Below are 9017 nucleotides of genomic sequence, written 5' to 3' on the forward strand. Positions count from 1 at the left end.
GTTCTGTACTTACTCTGTATGGGCTCTCTGCGTACCGCACTGTGTGTACGCTTTTGGGATAGTTAACTTTTATTCCAAGGTGTCTCTAGAAGTTCTCAGAATTTTAGAATTGAATTGCTGTTTGATTTATGCAGAGATTTTAACCTTTCCATTGTTAAGACTGCAGCCTAAATCCTACTGTAACATGTTTTGCTTTACTCTTCCTCACTTTTTAACTAAATAAAATCCCCTGGAGTCTGCATGCTTCAGTAGCTAGGGCACTGGAATCAGAGTCAGACAACTTGGATTCTCTTCCCAACTCTGCCACTGATACGTGAAGTTCCAATAAGTCCCCACCATGCAGCCAGAAGTCTGCTGTCCCTTAAGCCTCACATCTTTTCTTCACATCTTTTCCTTTCACTGACTCTTTAAGCTGACAAAGTTAAAACATGTAAAGTTTTTAGAAGGGAAAAATTCATCCCTTTAAAGTAAGTGAAAAAGTGAAAAGGACTTGTAAGAGGAAGAAGGGGAAGCTGGTCTCTAATGTTCTGCTAAGCAGGCACCTTTTTCAATGAACTGAGACCTTCAGGAGGCAATTGATATGGATGGGTGAGAGCTGAAGAGGAGGAGAGAGTTTGGGGTGGTTGGTGCCTATTTCCACACAGATCCAAGCCCCCTGCTGCATAATTTAGGTCTAATGAATCTTACAGGGCCTTGACAATAAACACTGAGTGTTAAGTACCCCAATATCTACTAGATAGCATTCATTGGTGGCAGCTTCAACTTTAAAATGATCAGCATTTTATTGAACTCACTAATACAAGTCATGCAAACTTGTCAGTGGTGTATATATGCTTAGTTGAAATTGCTCGCTGGCCTTTGCACCAACCGTGGTGCGATGTTGCATCGGATTGTCACCGACAGTTGCAGTGATGCTGGGGTGATGTATTGCATTGCGTTTAAACTGTTTTCTTTCTGTGACAGTTGCAAAGGCACCAGGGCATAGTTAATGTGATGAGAATGTAATTACAAAGCCCCCTTGCACCTTAAAAAAACGTATGTTTTCAAAAATTTAAGATGGACTCTTGGAAGGAAAAGGGCTTTTTTCCTGAAATTTTGAAGGAAATTCAGTTTACACTTTTCCAGCTCAAAAGATTTGAAATAACTTATTAGAAACTTCAAAAATATTTTCTTGTATTCTTATTTCCTAAAAATAAATTATATTTGAGGAATTAGTAAATACTTCCCCCCAATAGGGGGTCAGTTTTCAAGCAAAAAGAAACTTTTACAGCTAGTATTTTTCAAAAACCAAGAATGAAGCCGCTAATGAAAAAATGTGCAAAGGGCTGGTATTTTTAGTGTGAAAGCCAAAAGGAGGAGGGAAAAAACCCCATGTCAATTCAGAACATTTTTGTTGTCAAAGCCTACCTCTACAATTTGTGTGCCTTTTCATGTAAAAGCATTATATGAGCAATACATTTGTCAGTGGGTGTGAGCAGGTATAACTTCTCATTCCCATTAGTTTGGGCAGGAAAAGCTTTGTAGGTACAGTGATTCCTCTAATAGGACTTCAGCACCCACTTTCTGAACAGTCTCCATTATCCCCTTGTTCTGTGCTGCCACTTCTTCTCAGGCAAGAATGGCTTGGTCTGTATTCTCTCCATGCTAACCCAGTCTATGTAATACTTCTCACATCCTTAAGGACTATTGTGGAACTTGACTCAGCAGACCCAGTCTATGGCATACCTATAAAATCAATAATGGTCCATGCTGATTTTTCAATCATTATATGGCTACAGCAGCTGGGATGGAGCATAGACCAAGGATGTGACACTTACCTTTAGGTGGGAAGGCCTATAGCATCTAGAAGGGAAAGAGGTCCTGTCCCAATTCAGCTCAGGAAGCTGTTGGAATTGAAGTAGATTAACATAGTGTTCTCATCCAGGGATTGAAAAATTTCCTTAACACCTACTAGCTCATTTGAAAACATCTGTCACTGAGCCCCTGAAATCCCACATCCCTGCAATTTAAAGGAACAAAACATCTGTGGACTCTTCATAACTGAAGCATTGTCAATCAACTTTCTATTAATAAATATTTAAAAAGTACATTTCTCTGTCTCCTGATCTTTTATTATATTGTTTCACTCTGCTTTTTATTTCCTATTACTGATCGTGTATCTTTTTATGCATTCTCCACCCATCATACCCTTTTGCTCCCCACTATGCTGTCTTCTATTCTCTCCTACACATGTCCCTCCTTCTTTATCCCCAAGCAGTTTTCGGTCTGTCCTATTGTAACGGGGTGCACTCATCTCTCATGAGCGCCCCCTTGGCCAAGTGTGTGTGTGAGCCTGCACTCTCTCTGTTTGTCCCTGCTCTGGGCTAGAGCTGTGCGCCAGGGCTCCTCCCAGGTGACAATGTCTTCGCCTTCTCGGGCTTTCTGGCTGCAGCTCTCCAGCTGGGCCTCTGCAGTTCAGTTCCTTCTCTGGGGTGCTTCAATGTCCAGGCCACTTTCTCTCCCCTCCCCCCTTCTTCCTTTTATAAGAGCAGCAAACCCATGACCACCATTCATCAGCTTACTTATTTGTTTCAGGAAGAGAAGCCAGCAGCTCCAGGTGATCTGGTCCCAGTCAGCCCATTCATCCCCTCCAACTTCCTCTTTGCCATGAGTTTTTCAAGTTTTGATGTTATGCAAACAGGGAACAATCCAGCAAATACTACTGAGTGCAGAGATTGCTGCTAGGACTACTACTCCTGGAAATAAGTACTTGTGATGGGCAATAAGTGTTTGTAGGATCAGGACCATAAATATGCTGTAGGCTGCATGGTCATCCGTCCTTGTTAGTCTCTCAAGGAGGCCATGCCTCCTTGCTGTCACATACCTGTAAAGGAGAGTTCAAAGGGGGAATTAGCTACACCTAGTGCTGTGGTCCTTCTCACTACACTTGCACTGAAAAAACAAAATCAGTACCCACAGTAGTTTTATGCAACCTTTATACAATGAACAGATATCACATAAATACTTATAGTTTATATGCTTTTTAACAAGAAACACTTTTATGGGTTGTATCCTCCCTCAACAGCTGCCATAGACTTCTCTACCTGAAGTCTGAGGAGCTGTTACTATGCTGCCTACCAAGCTTATTAAAGGACCCTAAACCCTTCAGTAGCCTGAAGACAAGTCTACTTGAACATAAGAATGGCCATACTGGGTCAGACCAATGGTCCATCTAGCCCAGTATCCTGTCTTTGACATTGGCCAGTGCCAGATGCTTCAAAGGGAATGAACAGAACAGGGCAATTTCAAGCAATCCGTCCCTAGTTGTTCAGTCCCAGCATCTGGCAGTCGGAGGTTTAGGAACACCGAGAGCATGAGGTTACATCCCTGACTATCTTGGCTATTAGCCATTGATGGGCCTGTCCTCCACGAAGTTATCTAATCCTTATTTTAACCCAGTTATACATTTGGCCTCCTCAACATTCCATGGCAACAAGTTCCACAGGCTGACTGTGCAACTTGTCCTCAGCATTCTGCCTGAGAAAAAAATATGTTTGTCTTGATTCCCTCTCTCTGCTCTATAACAAGATATGCCTTCCTTCCCATGTTTTGTTCCCTCTTTCCTTGCAACAAAGATAATGGCTTACTCCAACCCCCCAAGAAAATCTGAAATAGAAAGAGCTTCACTTCTTGCCTGCTGCCAGCCCTGTCTTCCTACACAGGGTCAGTTGAAGCTCTGCGTCAGTTGCTCCCTGCCCTGTCTGTCATGATGTGTGCAACCTACCCATTGTTGGTGCCCAGCCTAGAGATGGCATTGATACCTAGTAGGAAAGGAGAATGACACACTGGAAGGGCAGTTCTGGGGAGAAAGGAGGATTCTCAATGGGGTGCAAGCATGAATGCCAATGCAGTGCCACCTCCCAGCAGATATAAAACTTTCCTGATGCCCAGCACGGTGCCCCAAACTAAAAAACATGGAGATTAGCTAGTCCATAAGGCCTCATCTTCACTAGGCTAAAAAGGTGTGTTTTTAATTTGAGTTAACTCAGTCAAGAAAATCCTAGTGAAGAGAAGGCAATTTGTAGTTTACATATGTTAACAGATGAAGGTAAAGATAGTCTCCCTCACAATCTGTACCTTGACCTGCCAACTCATCTGCAAACTACAAGCTGCATTGTCTTCCCTAGGATTTTACCTTGAGTGAGTTAGAGTTAAAAAACACACCTTTTTTTCCTATCGAAGATGAGGCCTCTGTGAAATTCACACAGGAATTATGTAGTCTTCCAAGGGTGAATCAGTAATGTGTTTATTATTTTATTCCATATGAGTCAGAGCTTTTTCATGGACATCATTAATGTGGGGAAATTCTCTGCTCACTCAGTGTTTTCTGACTGACATCACGTTCAGCAGCCGAAGGTATCCTGTTGGCTTTCCTCCTTTTTTATTTCATTTCCTCCCTTCTTTTCATTATATAATGCAGAGGACCAGTTCAGCATTGCCCTGCACCCCCTTTGTGTGGATGTAAGGGTGCATAAAGAAGTTTTGCCATACCTTTAAAATATTTCTGCTAAAATGACCAACAGTGAAACAGTTAACGTTGGGATTTAAATGGTCATTTTTAGATTTTAGAGTTCATAGAATCATAGAATATCAGGGTTGGAAGGGACCTCAGGAGGTCATCTAGTCTGACCCCCAGCTCAATCCCCAACTAAATCATCCCAGCTTTGTCAAGCCTGACCTTAAAAACCTCTAAGGAAAGAGATTCCACTACCTCCCTAGGTAACACATTCCAGTGCTTCACCACCCTCCTAGTGAAAAAGTTTTTCCTAACATCCAACCTGAACCTCCCCCACTGCAACTTGAGACCATTACTCCTTGTTCTGTCATCTGCTACCACTGAGAATAGTCTAGATCCATCCTCTTTGGAACCCCCTTTCAGGTAGTTGAAAGCAGCTATCAAATCCCCCCTCATTCTTCTCTTCCGCAGATTAAAAAAATCCCATTTCCCTCAGCCTCTCCTCATAAGTCATGTGTTCCAGTCCCCTAATAATTTTTGTTGCCCTCAGCTGAACTCTTTCCAAATTTTTCCACATCCTTCTTGTAGTGTGGGGCCCAAAACTAGACACAGTACTCCAGATGAGGCCTCACCAATGTCGAATAGAAGGGAACGATCACGTCCCTTGGTCTGCTGGCAATGCTCCTACTTATACATCCCAAAATGCCATTGGCCTTCTTGGCGACAACAGCACACTTTTCACTCATATCCAGCTTCTCATACACTGTAACCCCTAGGTCCTTTTCTGCCAAACTGCTGCCTAGCCATTCGGTCCCTAGTCCCGAGTTAGCAACACATTGAAATGAAAGGGAGATTTCACTCTTCTGAGCTGTTGTTTCAGGCTGTCTTCAGACTCAAGGAGACAAGACTGCATCAGTACACTTGATTCATATTTTCAAGCTTAACTTCACAAACATTAACGCAAGAAAGATTTTTTTATAATTATTAGGTAATGAAAGCTGCAATTCTGGAGCATACTTCTGACCCAAGGGATAAATTCCAGGGAAAATTCCATGGCTATGAAGCACACAGGGCCTGGCCCCAGATTTTAAAAAAATGTCTTCCCCTCCCCAAAACACACACACTTCTGCCTTTTCCCCCTAAGGGTACAAAGTTAAAAACGGGACATTCTGACAAATTCCATCCCCCCCTCCCCTCCCCGCCGCCAGGGTGCCACTTGGAACTGGGGTACCACTGACCCCGCCTGACCCACCAGCCTGGATTCTCTTTGCACTGTGCTGCTGAGGCAAATCAGCCAAGCCCTCCCTCAGGCTTCAGACTGCACTTTACCAGCACACACACAGGTAGGGACACATCCAGCTGTAGCTATACACACAGATGCTGAGATCAGCTGTGCATGGGAAGGCTCAGCTAAGGAATTGCCCAGCACACAAGTGCACACCCCCTCTGGAGTGTAAACCCAAAATTGTACAGTCTTCCGCTGCACCAGAGAACTATACAGCGTAAACTCATGAAATTCACCCCTCCCTCCATGTGGAGGAAGATATGCACAGCTTTTTGCCCCCAGTTATGAATTCCACAAACTGGTTTTAGAGAAAACAAAAACAAGTTTATTAGCTACAAAAGATAGATTATAAGGAATAGCAAACAGATCAAAGCAGATTACGCAACAAATAAAACAAAAACGCAATCTAATCTTAAAATACTAAAGAAACTGGATACAAGTAGTAATTTCTCACCCTAAATGTTGTTTTAGGGCGATTGCAGAGATTCTTGAAGGACAGCTGCTCTTGCCTGCAGTTTAAACCTTCAGATATTTCATTCACAGGCTAGACAACCTTCCAGCCTGGGCTCAGTCCTTCTTCTTTGGTTCAGTCTTTGTTTTTAGATGTTTTCAACAGTCACCTTGGCCAGGGATTCAGTGAAGAATGAACCATGATTATGTCACTCCCCTGCCTTAAATATATTTTAAATATGGAATCCTTTGTAATTCCTTTGTAAATTCCTTTGGAAGCCTTTGTCTTTCAGTTTACATCTACCCCACTCTTATGTTCAATTCAGTCTAACAAGTTGGAGTGTTGTCATGGAATCTCTCACTCAGCTCCAAAGAGGTAATTACATTTTTGTCGGATTTTTCTTAAATTCCTCCAGTAAATTAAATTAGATACTGTAACAGTCTTCATTTCCTTCCCTGTACTATTGTATAGTGTTGCTTTAGGCTATTAGACAACTACAATATACATCATAGAGAGAGTTGCTTTTCAGTAGCAAGTGAAGGTTATAAAGTGTTTTATGAGATAAAAGGAGGTAGAGAAAGAAAAAGTCAATGCACAAAAAGCAGTCAATGTGGCATTGTGCATGGGCACCCAGTGAGGGTGGTTTTTGGGTACCCCCACCCCAGTGCACACTGTGAGGAAAAAATGTTACATTTATATCAACATGTCATGTTTTCTTGTTCTGTCTCTCTCCCTTCAGGTCCCCCTATCTTTCCAGTTTACATTCCTCTTCACTTCATACAAATAATCCCCCATCTCCTCTGTAGCAACAAAGGAGGCTACAAAATGGCCAGTGAGATTTTTCCTCTCCTCAACGTATTCATCCTAGAATGAGCTGTATGAATATAACCTAACCAAGACAGGAGCAAGAAGATAGTCTCCGGCAACAATAAAACTACATTTTATAGTGTTAGGAGCACTAGAAAGACAAGCAGTAGTTTTCATTTAAAAGTCAACATTTACCTACAGCTACAACACAGTAGTAGCTGTGATATCTCATTTATTTCCCATGCTAAATATAGGGAAAATTCTATGGAATTTTGATGCCAATGTGTGGTAAATGTTTGTGAATGCTGACTTTTTAGTGGCAACCACTCTAGATAGATAAGTAGATGATCAATGGACAGCCAGAAGGCAGGCAGACAGATGTATGTTCTCCTCTTAGGACTTCATTCAGATCTTTTTTCTCTCTTGCCTCCAGGATATCCTTCAATTTTCTCTCTCCTCCTAGAATCCTCCTCAATCCCTTTCTTTCTTTCCTCAGGACACTTCCCCCACACAAAAGGGAAGGATGTTTACCACCGTCATAGAAAGTAGATTAGAACTGATAAGGACAGTTTCTGTTACAAATCTTTAAGAGCATTAAACTGGTGAATTAGGTCATTAGACTTCCACACTGGATTTTAAGACAGCTGCTTCCTCCAGATGATGGTGCCTTGAAGGCTCTGAGTTTACCAAAGAGGTAGACAGTTAATAATTAATGCACAAAAGACCTATAAGCAAAGTATATCAGTCCACCACCCAAACCTTATCACTGCCCTGCAGTAGTACAAATTCCACATCACAGGGACAGGCTGTGCCTGGCCCCTGTATGGGTGTACAAACGTAAGTGACAAGAGCCTCTGCCCCTCAAAACCCCTAAGCAGGGAGTCAACCACAACTGAAGTCTTTGCATTCCCCTAAGTACACGACTGTTCCTGCCTGTCACCCCTAGTTGCACTAACTGCCTCAGTAGAGACAGGGAGAAGTGTGGGAGAGAGGAGGGCCCATGGCCAGGAAATGCTCTGTTAGGTGAAACACAATCTGGCAAATGGAGGCCAAACTTACAAGCTCTTTTGTATGTGGACACACAGGGCCAGATTAATCTTTTGTGGGCCCAGCGCCAAACATATGTGTGGGCCCCAATGGAGGCAATGGTGCATGGCACGGGGAGGTCAGTCCCCAGAGCAAGGGGCCAGCCAGAGGCAATGGGGCATGGCATGGCAGGGATGGCCCCGCTCCGCCCAGCCCAGTGCGAGGCCACTATTTACAAACCGTCAGTTGTCAGACGCACAGTGGCCCACCCGGCCCTGTGCTGCCAGCATGCCCCTTCCCCTGGGGGGCGGGCCCATGCCATGCCACACAGCCTCCCCCCCCCGCCGCCCAACATCCCCCTGACTCCCTATGGCCAGAGCCCCCGTGAACCCACTATGCCCAGAGCTCCCCCACCCCACCCCACAAATGCACAGCGGCCTGCACAACACTACTGCTGCCCAGCGCCCCCCTGCCTACAGCCCACCACAACTGCCCAGCACCCCCCACAGAACCCCCACTCCCTAGTGCCCCAACATACATTTTCCACGCCCCCTCACAGCCCATCTCCCCCCACACCCCAGAGACCCACTCCCCCACACCCTGCCTCCCAGCCACACTCACCTGCTCTGCTGGGAGGCTGAGACGGCAGCATAGCCAGGGCTGGTCCCGGGGTGGGGAATCGCTCTGGACCCTCGGGAGTGACACGATCAGCCGGTCCTGGCTGGGCTCCCTCAAAACGCACTTGCTTGGAGAGGCCCAGCCAAGCCCCCCACACTGTTCCCCTCACCCCCACCTGGCTGAGACTGGCCGGGCTTCTGCACCAGTCCCAGGCGGCTCAGGTCTGGGTGCCCCACAGGTGGTAGGAAGCAGAGACTGCCTGGAGCCAGAGGTGCACTGGGGTCTGGCCAGGGGGCAGAGAGGAGCAGGGTGGGGGCCAGGGAGCGGAGAGAAGC

Source organism: Lepidochelys kempii, chromosome 2 (assembly GCF_965140265.1).
Source record: "Lepidochelys kempii isolate rLepKem1 chromosome 2, rLepKem1.hap2, whole genome shotgun sequence".
Classification (NCBI taxonomy): Eukaryota; Metazoa; Chordata; order Testudines; family Cheloniidae; genus Lepidochelys; species Lepidochelys kempii.